General features: G+C 37.0%; 1 pseudogene; it reads right to left on the minus strand.

The window, feature by feature from the left end:
* Nucleotides 1-14380, minus strand: part of LOC139716659 (xanthine dehydrogenase/oxidase-like) — a 62819-nt pseudogene that overhangs the window by 29575 nt on the left and 18864 nt on the right.

Raw genomic sequence — 14380 nt, forward strand, 5'->3', positions numbered from 1 at the left:
AAAGTCACCAACCAACAGCAAAGGAATATCATACTTGGCTTGGATATTGATGCAGTCATTTATAATAGTATCAAATACATCGCTTTCAAAATATTTTGAACCTTCATACGGAATATAAACTGCCCCTATTAGAGCTGAAAAACCAGGTAAAACAAGTTTTATCCATAAAACTGAATCTGAATTTGTTTCATCCAATATGTCATAGTTACTTCTATATTTATCTAAAATGATTATTGCGAGGCCATGAACACCACCAAGAGTATGAGAACTGTTCAAATTCTCTTTCTTTTCTAATACAATGGAATGAATGTCGAAGTGGCATGATTCACACCTGCAACCTTTCCTACTCTTGTCGGCGCTCTAGTGGACGCCAAGCCTAGTCGGAAGCTATTATACTACCTGCTAGCACGTTTGATTCTGTTATTGAAATTATGTGGACTTAGCTTTTATGAATGATTGTGTTAATTGTCAATGTTCATTCCACTTTCAATGAGATACAAATCCCTATTGGATGCAATCGAAAGTTGACTTTTGCCTGGTTTGGATATGTCTACAAACCACAAATTCTGTAACAGTAACTGTATTTAGAGCGCTCATGAAGCGCTCTCAAAAAAATGGCGTGAAAACTTTTTCAAACCCGAGTGAACGTAGAGTTGCGTATATCGATGCTTCCCTATGCTACGTCGAGCATGGATTGCCAGACCCTGTGCCTACGCTGGCCTATACGTGGCAATACGGGGAGGGACTAAAAAGGGTACCCGAGATAGGCGCAATAAAACAAATGTATTAGTATGTTTACTCTTTTCGCATACTTTTCGCATACTCTTTTCGCAAAGATCATGCTATTGATAACGATACAAGACGTACATATAGTATTTCGGACCTTTTACAGCTGAACCCTTACAATGTTTACTCAACTAAACCTTCTTGTAAGTGCCTTAGGATTAATGAAGTGACATGGCAACGAATAACAGCACTACAGATTAACAGAGTGAAAAAGACTCACACAGGTAAAAGAGTAGTAAGACAAAATAGGGATCAAACTGTGAAGTTGTTACACGAAAGAAAATTTGTGAATTCTGATATTTCATGTATGAATTTGAAATTTGTTATGTTAAATGCAAGATCGCGGAAGAACAAAACCGCTGAATTTGTAGATTATATTCTTGATCATGAATTAGACATTGTTGCCATTTGTGAAACATGGCTTACGCCTATCGATGCTGCTCCGATTGGTCAATTGACACCTCATGGCTTCACATTTAAACACATTCCCAGAGTTAGCAAACGAGGAGGAGGAAGAGCTGTGTTGTTTAAAAGTCAATTAGATGTCAGAATTGTAGATTCCCCAAATGTTACATCATTTGAAATGATCCAGATGACTCTGAATTATATGCAGAAATCGTTGCATTTCATCAATGTATACCGTCCACCTAGTTCAGTACAGTTTCAGATTTTCTTGGATGAGTTTTCTAATGTTCTCGACAAACAGCTTCTCTGCTCGTCTGACTTTTAGATTGCAGGTGATTTCAATATACCTATGGACTCATGAACTTCGAATTCGAAGTTGTTCTCTGAATTATTGTCAGCTTTTGATATGATTCAACATATTAATGAGCCAACTCATAATCGAGGCCATGTATTAGATCTGCTTGTAACTCATAAACGTAACACTGTACAACTTTGTAATACCGGTGTTGTTGAAGGTATATCAGATCATTCAGCAATAATGTGTGAATTGAACCCTCCTAAACGTTGTATCAAAAAAAAATTGTTGTTACACGGAATTTGAAATCTGTAAACCCACAAGAGTTTGTTGCTGATACTCATGTCAAGTCTCTTTTATCAGCTGAATCTCAAGTTAATAATGTTGATGATGAAGTGAATTTGTATAACACCTTACTCACTGCCACCCTTGATAAGTTGGCACCTGAGAAACGAATCAAGGTCACAATACACCCCAATACGGAATGGTATACCCCAGAAATAGCTCAAGCAAAACAGCTTCGTAGACAGTTAGAAAGGAAGTCAAGGTCCACAAAACTGGAGATTTACAAGCAGATGTATCATGCACAAAGGCGATGTGTAAATGCCTTGATTAAAGATGCTAAGTTACAATATCATTCAAAAAAGGTTACGGATTGTGGGAAAGACACAAAGAAGTTGTACAAAGTTGCTAATGCTTTACTCTACCGAAAACAGCGATCTCCTTTACCAGAACATCTCACTCATGGTGATCAAGTTGATTTAGCCAATTGTTTTAATCAATATTTCATTGATAAAATTGTGGCAATCCAACGGAGTTTCCCAACTCGTTGTGAACAGCCAAATGACATTGTATGTGAAGTCAAGTCAGAATTGAATGAGTTTCAGTCTGTCACTGTTAATGAGATAGAAAAGCTTATTAAGAACTCACCTAACAAATCATGTGAACTTGATCCGATCCCAACAGATTTGGTTAAGAAGTGTGGCAGAGTTTTAGCACCCGTTATCACAAGAATCATAAATGCTAGCCTGAGATTAGGTGTAGTTCCACAGGTGTGTAAAAAAGCAGTTATTCATCCAACTTTGAAAAAAGCAGGCTTAGATCAGGAGTGTCTAAAAAATTACCGCCCAATTTTAAATTTAACATATTTAAGTAAATTGCTTGAGAAGGTTGTTTTCTCACAACTGACAATGTATCTGCAAGATAATGAATTGTTTGATTCATTTCAATCTGCGTACAAGCCTGGTCATAGTGTAGAAACACTGTTAGTCAACTTATCAGATATTGTGTTCAGAGAATTAGATAGTGGTAACATCACTGCTCTTATCATGCTTGATATGAGCTCAGCTTTTGACACAGTCGATCATGCTATTCTGATTCAACGATTGAGATATTCGGGCATCAAAGGAACTGTTCTTGATTGGTTTATATCCTGCTTACGTGATCGATCTCATTATGTCAGAATTGGTGATTCTGCCTCTTGTAAAACTATGACAAAGTTTGGTGTACCTCAAGGTTCTGTTGGAGGCCCGCTGCTTTTTTCTCTGCATATGCAACCAATTAGTGAAGTATTTCGCAAGCATTGTATTAGTTATCAGTGTTATGCGGATGATATACAACTTTATTTGTCTTTTAAACCCACTGTGTCTTCATTGTCATCCGCCATTGCAAAACTCGAAGCATGTTTGCAAGACCTGAAAATCTTTCTTACATCCAATGGCCTTAAACTAAATGATGATAAACCTGAGTTTCTGCTATTGGGATCAAAGCATATGTTAAGCAAAGTTGATTATCAGTCATGTCATGTCAACATCGGTAGCACTTGCAATACTCCGTCGAAAACAGCCCGTAATTTAGGTGTCATATTTGATAAGGAAATGTCATTTCGAAGTCATGTAAATCATATTCAGCGGAATGTTCGATATCAGTTGCGTAATTTAAGTTTCATAAGGGAATATTTGTCTAAATCTGCAGCTGAGATACTTATTCATGCTTTGATTTCTTCTCGGTTGGATTTTTCGAATTCATTGTTGTGTAATCTTCCAAAAAAAGATGTCACAAAACTTCAACGGTTGCAAAATTCTGCTGCCCGATTGTTAACTTTTACTAATAAGTTTGATTCCATGTCACCAGTTCTCCGTTCCTTACATTGGTTACCTGTAGAAAAAAAAGGATTATTTTCAAGATTCTGTTATTAGTACATCATTCAGTTCATTCTTTTTCCCCCATATACATAAGTAATTCTGTTCAAAAATTCAATCCGACACGAAGGCTACGTTCATCATCAGATGCATTCTTACTTCAAACACCCAGAGTAAAACATGGGTATGGTGATCGTGCTTTTTCCGTTATGGGACCAAAGTTGTGGAATCAGTTACCTCTTCAGTTAAGGGAACTGTCATCTACAGAGTCATTCAAATCCAAACTTAAAACTTATCTGTTCCTTTCATACTGAGGACTGTAATTGCTGACGTCATTAATATTGGATCAATATTGTATTTTTAATTGGTATATGTTGTATTCTTTATTTGGTATATATTTGTTTTTGTTTACCATTTTCTTCTTTGTTGAAATGTTTGAATATGTATATACATGTAAATGTATGATATCTTTTCATTTTTGAAGCGCCATGAGCACTGAAAAGTGGACCTGTGCGCTATACAAGTAGCCACTATTATTATTGTTATTATTACTTTCGGTGTAGAGCACTTTAACGCAGAAAGTAGGCAGGTTTTACGCCGGTCGTACGCAACACTACGTTACCGTACGCCATCATACGCCAGCCTATGCATGACCTACGCTGGGACTACGCTAGCCGACGTAACAATACGCCAAGCGACGCAAAGGGGTACGCGAGACGGACGCAAAAAAAAATGAAAAAATAAATAAGCATGTTTAATTTCAATAAGTGTTTGGCATATAATAACAGTTGATGAGCGTCACGCAGTGGGCTGTGCCTTGTTTAGTTACAGCTGGCTCGTAAGCCGGGGCAGGACACGGCTCCAACCCATTGGCGTCTAGTCGAACCACGACGGTGAACACGTGACCCCACCTTTCCAAGGACGACGACGCAGGGTATTAAAACGAGAAGCAAACTGATCTTCACGCGGTGATGTGTTTCTTGCCACGAGCTTTAAGTTGTATTGTGAGCCAGTTGTAATTCAAATTTCCTCAAAATCAGTCAGTGTTTTAGCGCCAATGTATAAGTGCGGTTGCTACCTATTGCGACATGAGTTGTGCATTTTACGGTTGTCATTTTAGTGTAGTAAGTGATGAGTCGTAAAAGGGGGTCGTGAACAGCGAGGCATCGGGTGTTCAGCCGGACTAGGTTGAGGATAGGAGCCCGCGGTGCAGGTCGTCTTCAAAATCATTGGGATGCCGAAATTGTTGATTGGAATACTAGTCGCGCCTTGCACAGAGGCGGGGCAGGGTCCCACATGGTGTGAGACAACGAGGTGCCGTAGTCGGCGAGAGTATAGCAATTGCATTTCGTGTATGGGTTTTGCAAATATTTCGAGCATTTTTTATGTAGTATTATCTTTCCCCTCCTTTTCTGTTGTTATTTTTTGTTTTTGTTTTTGCATCAGACGATGCAGTTATTATTTGTATCCAGTCAGTGTCGTGTCTATACTAGGCTGAAAAACACATACACAAACAAACAAGCCCTTACACCACCCTTACCATCGACCGGAGGAATATCGTCAACATACATAGCTTCTCCAGTACACTGTTCGAAAGCGGACATATGCAATAAGGGGCGTCCCACAGGGTTCATGTCCGGTTGATCTAGAGGAGCTGGCTGCAGACAAAGTGATATAATGACAAGTGTATTTTTGCACTGGTTAATTTGCTTTATGTTTACTCATTTTGTTTTGTATAAATGTATTGTACATGTGTAGTAATGTACCTTAAGTGAGAGGACAGCATTATACAAGTACACTTTTTAGCAGTCCCTTAATTTTCATTACCATCGTTAGAGAAACAAGATGCGTTTCTATGTTATACATGTTTATTTTGACGTTTGTGATATACATGTTGATTGTTTGGAAAGGAAATGTGAATGATAATAATTGTAATAATGATGATAATAATAATGATAATAATAATAATAATAATAATAATAATAATAACAATAATAATAACAATAACTATGACTAACATGGAATATTGCGCCAAATCTACTCTGTAGAGTGTTCAAGGGTCATACATACTATTATTACCCCGGTCACCATAAGGAATGAATGAATGAATACAGAGAAGGAAATATAGCAACAAAGCAAACTAAAAACAGATACATCCCGTCGTGCTACATCTGACTGCGTGCTCTGAAAATCAGAGCATTGGTTGAAGATTCCATGTATCAATGTGTGAAATGTTCCGGGGTCTTAAAAGTAAGGTAAAGAAATAAATTATACCTTCTCGTATTAGTTTTGACTATTCATAAGGGCATCATTGTAATCAATATTGTTTACCAGCGTGCTTACTCAGTATCAAAAATAAGCTGTAGTTTTTGTTTTACTGCTATGGTTACAACAGAAGATTGATAATGATATTTTTACTCCGAATGTGATCGCTTCATTTCACGAGATTCTGTTTAAAGCAAAGCCCGTTTCTCGATAAACATAACTATGGTATATTTTCCAAATAAAAGTAAAAGCTTGATGATTGTCGTTTCGTGTGTTGTTACGCTATGCCAAAGGAAAAAGAAAAGACGCAATACTCCATAAAAAACACACAATGTTGTTGACAAAATTCATGAACCTTGCATGTCTCCAATGTCATTGTCCATTTTGGGTTAAGTGCCACGTCTAACAATAAGATAAATGTACAGACACAGACACGAACACTCACACACACACACACACACACACACACACATACACACATACCGCTGGTGGTTCAGAAAACTACTTCATGTTGTTCAAGAATGTTTCGTTTCACCTGAAATAACTGCGTACTTGAAAGCGTGGACTTCGTCAAATCTGAAGTTAAGCTGTCGTCACTGAGGTAAGAGCCAAAGGGAGCATCGGTTGGGATTCCCTGTGTAAAACAGAGTGGCAAGTAGGGAGTAGATTGAGAAAACAAACAAAGAAACAAACCGTTATTAAGTAAGATGGACAGTGTTTATTCCAGATCGTTGTATGAACACAGTGAAAAGTTGCAATGATCTATGTTGCTTGCTAAATTAGTGGCGTAGAGAGATAATCAAATGTGCCAATGATCATTTACCTTAGACACACTGTGTCAGTCCCCAACAACCTCCAAGCATCCGACTTTATTACTGATACACCACGTTTCGTCTCTAACACCAACTTCAAAGAGAATATTGTCTTCTAAATGGACAGAAGACACACTTGTTACCATCATGATAAAGATTCAAACTTTATTAATTTTAAAATTCTGTTATTAAGGAGATGAGAAAAAGCTACAGCAGGTGTGACGATTCCTAGGGAGATCAGAAATTTTTAACGTAACAAATCGGAATTCAAATCTAAACACTTAAGTTCATGTAAGGATCGCAAATAGTTCCAAAACCAGCCAGTCACCGCACTCGTTAGTCAAAATGATGTCATCTGTAGTCATGTAAAGAGGCAAGAATGAAGATCAAATTAAATTTCTTTTCTTCCTCTCGTTTCATGAGGAGGGAATCTGGCTTTGAGTAGTCAAAGAGGTCATATCGGCGTCGAGAAGATGGTTTACAATTATTGGCGAGATTTGAATAGTGCGCACCCATATAGAAGGGTACACTCGAATTGCGCGATATTCTAGACGGCATATCTGTATATCCCACGACATCGTATTTTTACCTCCCAAAATGAATATCAAGAAAGTGTATATTAGCTTTTGTTCATTTAAAATTCGAACGTCCGACAGCCAATTCAACCTGTTTGCTTTACATTGTATGTCCATCGATACGTCAGGCTTTGCTCGTATCTTAGTGTACAATGATTCAAATCCTTTCACCTCGCCTATGTTCGAGTATCATTTCAGTCCTTCCTACTTTATTGATGCCCTTCTCGTACCTTAATTTATTGTATGTATTGTCCTGTGAATTCATTGTTATCAACTCTCCATTGTGCGATGGTTTCGATTCTTTCACTTTATCAGTACTATATTACAGCTACGGTTTTTCATCATTCGCCAGTGAGTAGGACTTTTCCCCTTATTCTCATAAGCTTATAATAGCCAAAAGTAGACTTGATGAGATTGCTTAGATGACAATAGACCTGGGGGTCTCGCACTGACTTGACAACTGCAAGTTTACCGTCCACACGTTCTTGCAGTCTATTTACCCAAGAAGAACAAAGCAAACTTGTAAAGCTATGGGGACCTCCACGAGGGCATGGTATCCATTTGTACACTCTATTCTATCACAATTGCAATGATACCTGTCAAGTTTGTTGGAAATTTGAGCATGCCTTTTCAAAAAGAAGACTGAAATGTGAAAATGGCCACGAATTGGTCCAGCAATGCTACATCTGCCTCAAAGAAGCTTAAAACTCAGTAATAACATTGCATTTACTCAGAGTATTTAAGGTTTTTTGACAGATTTTTGTTTTAGAATTTCTCTAGTTCATGGGTTCTGGGACTGCTGGGAGGTAAAATTATTTATTATTTGGTAAAAAATATGTATTTTATCATTCTAGTGAAAATACCTGTCCACACTGAATGAAAATTTCACCATGCACTTTAAAGAAGATGAAATATGAAAATTGGGAAACAACCCCCCCCCCCCCTTCCTCCTTTCCGAGTCCTGAGGAGAGCACCCCAGATCCGCCAGAAACAAACTTGAAAATACAGTCACCAATGTACTTAACTTATAGCACTAACTAAGCTCTATCCCTTCTGGTTCATAAGAAGAATATTTTCAAAGATTCATTAATTTGGGGGCTTGGGGTGCCCATTTGAACTAATTGAGATCCTATATCACCCTAAGAATGCTACCTGCCAGTTTTATGAAAATTCGTCTGTTTGTTATAGAAGCTGAAAATATAAACAGTTTACACATGACGCACAAGGCATGACGCACGAAGAACGCCGGTACGATAAATAAACGCAATAGCTCACCTCAGTGAGCTAAAAATCGGAGTATATGAATTGCGCATTAATAGAAAGTGGTTCAAATCATGTGCGTGATGTCACATTACTGAACGGTAACAATGAATAAGATTTTTTTTTTAAATTATCAACTTGGACTTGTTCATTTTGTGTGTACCTTGATGTTGTGTGTGTTTTTACACAGAGTCACAAGACTTCTGAAGAGACACGTGCTCATAAGTGAACTCTTGAATTCAACGCTGTTCAGGTCACTATCAGGAGGATGTACTTCTTGTGTCACTCTGCTTGACAGTGTAGCCAACGCCTCGCCAAGGAAGTTTTGATCAAGAGACCTGTAAGCAAAAGCACAGTTTAGTGCAACAAGTGTCAGGTCTCACTGTGTAGTGCGTGGATACCATGACAGTGTTAGAATCAACATTTTATGACAAGTATCACATAAGTAATAACATTCGAGTTAAAAGCTGATACGCAAGATAGCTGAGGAAGGAAGGCAGGAAAAAATTAGGTCAATAATATGCGGACAAAATAATAAATGGAAGGAATAACCAATTATACATTTTGTCTTCTTTTATGAAAATAAGTGGCCAAAAAAAAATTGTTTTAAAAATGTATTGTCAGGCTGTACCTTTCTTTGAATTCTAGTGGACCGAGTGAGTTTTCCCCTCCGAAAAGTACGGTAATTTTCCTGATTTTGGTGTTGTCTGCGGTATCCATGACAACGAAGCATCCAGAGTTGACGGTTGCCAAGCAATGTCTTCGTCTCTGACTGATTTTGTGTGCATAGCAAAATTCGTTCTGCATCCGAAAGACCCGAAAAATCAAATATTGTATCATCACGTTATCATATCAGTAGTTTTGGATTACAAGATGAATGACGTATATAGTACAGGAAAGTTTATTACCTCTGAGGCCCTATTTCCGTTCATTCGATGAGTCCACTGCAGACAGCTTCGCAACACGTCACCCGTCAGCTGTCTGCATTAAGTAATCTCTCGATTCGACAACATGCATACTCCTCATTGTGGAAAAAACAACAGCAACGAAAAAACTTTCTCATTTTGAAGGTAAAAACTTTTGCGTTGTGAAGACACTATATTGAAGAAAAAAATGCAACTGATTATGGCTTTCTATGGTCAACTCGTTAGAAAAAATGTACCCTACTAATTTTCCTTTTTCTCAAGCTTCGTTATCTATCTTCTACAACATCTCCAAACTACGCTACCCTGATCACTTCTCGGCCTTTTGGCTATAAGGTCATGTGTTTCTACCCCATAGAAGAATATGCACGAAATAATTTCTACTGGCCTTCAAATAAATTATTCACGTTTTTCTGAACACTTTATTTGTACATTATCAAAAACGAAGCATAATTTTCATCTTTTTCTTCTTTTTTTGGACAATAACGAACCTCCTTGGTAAAGGGAACAAAAATTTCCTTGATCATTTCCGTGTCCTTCATAATGATCCCCGTTTCAGTTTTGCACATCTCGTCAAGCTGTAGTATCCTTTCACCTGCAAACACGTAAAAGAAAAATGAAAGACATTATTTTCTCCGCAGTTCATCGTTAATTGTGCTTAACGACATACTTGTTATGCCAGTCTTGGAGGAATTCTAGTGCATTTCAAAGTTAATCTAAAAGAAGGAGTGAAATTTTCTTAGCACAACAATGACAATTTGATCAAAATTGGATGAAAAATAAGGAAGCCAGGACATTTTGAAGTTTTTGCTAATTTTTCAGGTAACAGTTATTGAACAGTCATCATGACTATGCAAATAGTGCAGTGTTGATGTCATCCCCTCACAACTCGCCATACAGTTTGTACATAAAATTGTTACATTTGCTGCTTTTTATTGAAACACAATTACACCCCAATATGAAATGATGACACATGTAGCTGAAGTTATTCTGAAGTTATTCAACAAGGAATAACATTGTCTTAACACTTCAATAACATAAACACTGAATTTTCGCCATTTTGTTGGGTTTTTTACACGGTAATTGTGAGGTGATGACATCATCAGCTCACATGTGCATATCTATATTAACTGTACAAGAACTGTTCCGCAGAAATTAGTGAAACTTCACAATTTCATAACTTTCCTATCATTTATCCGATTTTGATCAAATTTTCACTGTTGTGCTAATAAGATTTACTTTTTCATATCAGAATAACTTATAACTGGGCTGAAATTTCTATTTCAAGGACATGTTGCACAACAATTAATAAAATGGTGCTCGGAGAGAAGGTAGGCAACCGACACATCTTTCCACCTTTGTCTTGGTGAGAAAAAATATATATAGTTCTGAAACACCGAGGTAGCAGCATCGCGGCAAAATATTCTAGAGAAATGGGTTGGCCAAAGTCATGTGGCAACGTTTTCCAGCGAATCTCATGTGTGTGTGTGTGTGTGTGTGTGCGCGCGCGCGTGTGTGTGTTTTCTTTTATGCTTGCTTGCTTGAAATCTTTTAGAGAGCCATCACAGCACAAATGAGATGCTCAGTACATACAAATAAACAAGCTGAAGCACTCTGATATTCAGTCACTAGTTCATCTTCAGAATATATTACCTCCTACTTCTGCTAGCGTCACTGTCGTTCCACAAAGCCTTAGTACAGGCACATGATCTGCACATTTGGAGAAGCCGGCAATCGTTCCGCCTAGCGTCTGAAAGATTAGATCAAACAAAAACAAAAACAAAATCCCGAGAGTACAAGAGCAAAAACATTTTTTGTTGAAAAAAAAATAGAACAGTGAATGTATGAAACAGGACGGTATATCCACTGATGTCGTGCGGCACGATAAAATACCAGTTTAATGCAGATTTCATGTTAAACTACATTTCTATTTCCTCTCAATGTTTTTTTACAAATCAGACAGTGTATCCTATGACGTTTAGTATAATTTATACGTGACCGCGCATCACAAAATCAACAAAAAGTCGCTCGCCCCGTTTTTATCAGGTGAAATGGATCAGTCAAACCAATCTTTACTTGTTTATAACTTCTGAAAGAGTAATTCTTCTTCTACATAATGCCTAAAAATGTAGGGTCATAGAATGGCAACTGTGTTTTTGCAGTTTTTCTACAACACATTTTTTTTTTGTTTTTTGGTAGAACATTTTAGCTGTGTCTCACAGGACCCCTTCAACTGTAATAACTTTGATAGGAGGGTGCTGCTGTTTTAAATTTAGTATAAGTCATTAATATGTTTATATGTATTAAGTATGCAAAATTTCAGCTTAATCTGATAATCCATCATTGTGTTTGCTGTGGACTTTTACCTCGTGTATGTTTGTTTGTTTGTTGTTGTTGTTTTTTTTGGGGGGGGTGGTCCCCTTGATTCATTGTACATAAAACAGCTTTGTAACTCGCTTGAATAGACCCTTACCTTCAAAGCCTCTTTTCCCAGTAAACAATCTTTCAGAGTGTGCTTTCTTTCTGTTGTTGAGATAGGTTTGGAAAGTCCATTTGTACTGAGTTACTGTATACATCATTATAAAACTACTCTTTCAGAATATGGCCTTAACTAAAATACTAAAAACCCATGTCGGGCGACGTTTTGGTGGTTTTGTGTGCAGGGTCACAAATGCATCGCATAGCCATGATATATACATATTTGTATTGCTTCTCGTGCCTCTACACTCGGTTTACAATGGTGGCCTTTGTGTGTGTGTGTGTGTGTGTGTGTGTGTGTGTGTGTGTGTGTGTGTGTGTCTGTGTGTGTGTGTGTGTGAATGAATCGCTCTCATATTCACGAAACATGTTGATTAATTTAATGTTTGCAAGTACCTTTCCAAAGTTTTGTACCTTCAGTCTCGTTCCCTTTTCCGGGTGGATATAATGTATTATAAGCGAATAAAGACAAAACTTTATTTTTACTCACCGCCACATTTCTGATTTGTTGATTCGAATGTTGTTGCGACATTTTCTTCAGTGCCGATAATGTCCTTGTTTGGTGCTCTTAAATGCAATAAACATTACATTCTTAATATAACATTTTCTTTTGTATTTTGTAGTTACTCTTTAATATCTATCTTGAAATATTGATGGAGTGCATCAATTCAAAATTTGGGCAAGTGACATCACTTCCGCATATTCAATTAAGAAGAAATTGATTTCAGCTTCACCATAATGCTGCTAATATCAAACGACGGTAAAAAGTGTACAAAAGTAAGGTATATCTAACTTGTGATTATCCTTGTATACATTCTACAAAATAATTTGAACTTATCACGTTACATATCTGTTGACACTGATGATCTTTCAAAGTATGCTTTTGTTGTCAGCTTTGTGCATCAACTTTTGACAATACACATTTGTTTGTTTTTTATTGTTCCATATTCCACATTTCAACAAATACATAAAACATAAACATCACAATACAAAAGCCTGGATGAATTGTCAAGTACAGCTTATAAGACAATAAAACATGTGAAATATGAGGAATCTACATAGAAGCATTGCTTGTAGGGTGTAGATTCCCAGATACGGATGTGAGATTATTTCTTACTTGGTTATGTAATTAAAGGAATGACAATTTGTGAATTGGAGAAATATAAACGCCAAAAAGTAAAAAAGAAAAAGAAAAAACAAAGAAAACAATGTCCGCGGCACAGACTTCTTGAGAGTTGCGTGATCACCCGAGCGAGGTACAAGTCAGATGCAGTGTACAATAGCAGAGATACCAAATGTGTACAAAGGAAGTTCAGGAGATAATACAGAAATCACGAGCGAGGCACATGTTACATAATCGATAATGTCAGTAATGTGAAGTATGAACAGAGAATATCGAGAAGGATTGAAGAATAGCTATAGATATGAATTCAGAAAAACTAGTTTAAGTTTATGCTGAAATGAATAAAGAGACTGAGATTGGATTATTTCTCTATCCAACTCATTCCAAAATTTAGGTCCTGTAGTGGTTATTGTTTTTAAAGCAGATACGGTTCGTACAGGAGAAAGATGAAAAGAATCTTTTTGTCTAGTAGGGTAAGAATGAACTTCAGTATTTTTGACAAACATCGAGGAAAACACATCAGGGAGACCACCTGAATTTAATTGATACATAAATGACCCGATATTAAAATGATATAAATCCTGGATCTTAAGTGTTCTACTGGAAAAGAATAAGACATTAGTGTGTTCGAAAAATGTGGCGAAGTTAATTATCCGTATAGCTCTTTTCTGTATCAATAATAAAGAATTAAGTCTAGTTGTACAGCAGTTTCCCCATGCCAGGATTCCATAACCTATATAAGGCAAAAATAGAGTAGAATACAATGAATGCAGAACATGTTTAGGAAAAAACTGTTTTAACTTATACATAACACCTACATTTTTTGATAATAATTTACGCAAAGAATCAACATGAACTTTCCATGTCAACTTACAATCAATATAAAGACCAAGGAATTTTATATATTCCACCTGGTTCAATTCTACGTCGTTTACAACCAACTTACCCGGTAAGATATTGATTATATTGCTAAAAACCATAAATTTTGTCTTGGTCAAATTCAATGACAATTTATTAGCCTGAATCCACTTAGATACTGATTTTAATTCAGTATTTATGGTATTCAGTAAAACATGAGGGTTTCGATTTGAATAAAAAATACTGGTGTCATCGGCAAAAAGTAGAAAATAGAGCAGAGAGGACGAACTGCGAAAGTCATTCATATAAAGAATAAACAATAAAGGACCTAAAAGGGATCCTTGCGGTACCCCACAAGTTATAGGCTGTGAGCTTGACACATGGCCATTCAAACTAACAAATTGAGTTCTTCCAGTAAGGTAACTTCTAAACCACTCCAAGGCCCTCCCACGAATCCCA

Source organism: Diadema antillarum, unplaced genomic scaffold (genome assembly GCF_040938485.1).
Source record: "Diadema antillarum isolate AM-2024a unplaced genomic scaffold, OU_Dant_1.0 scf00000068, whole genome shotgun sequence".
Taxonomy (NCBI): domain Eukaryota; kingdom Metazoa; phylum Echinodermata; class Echinoidea; order Diadematoida; family Diadematidae; genus Diadema; species Diadema antillarum.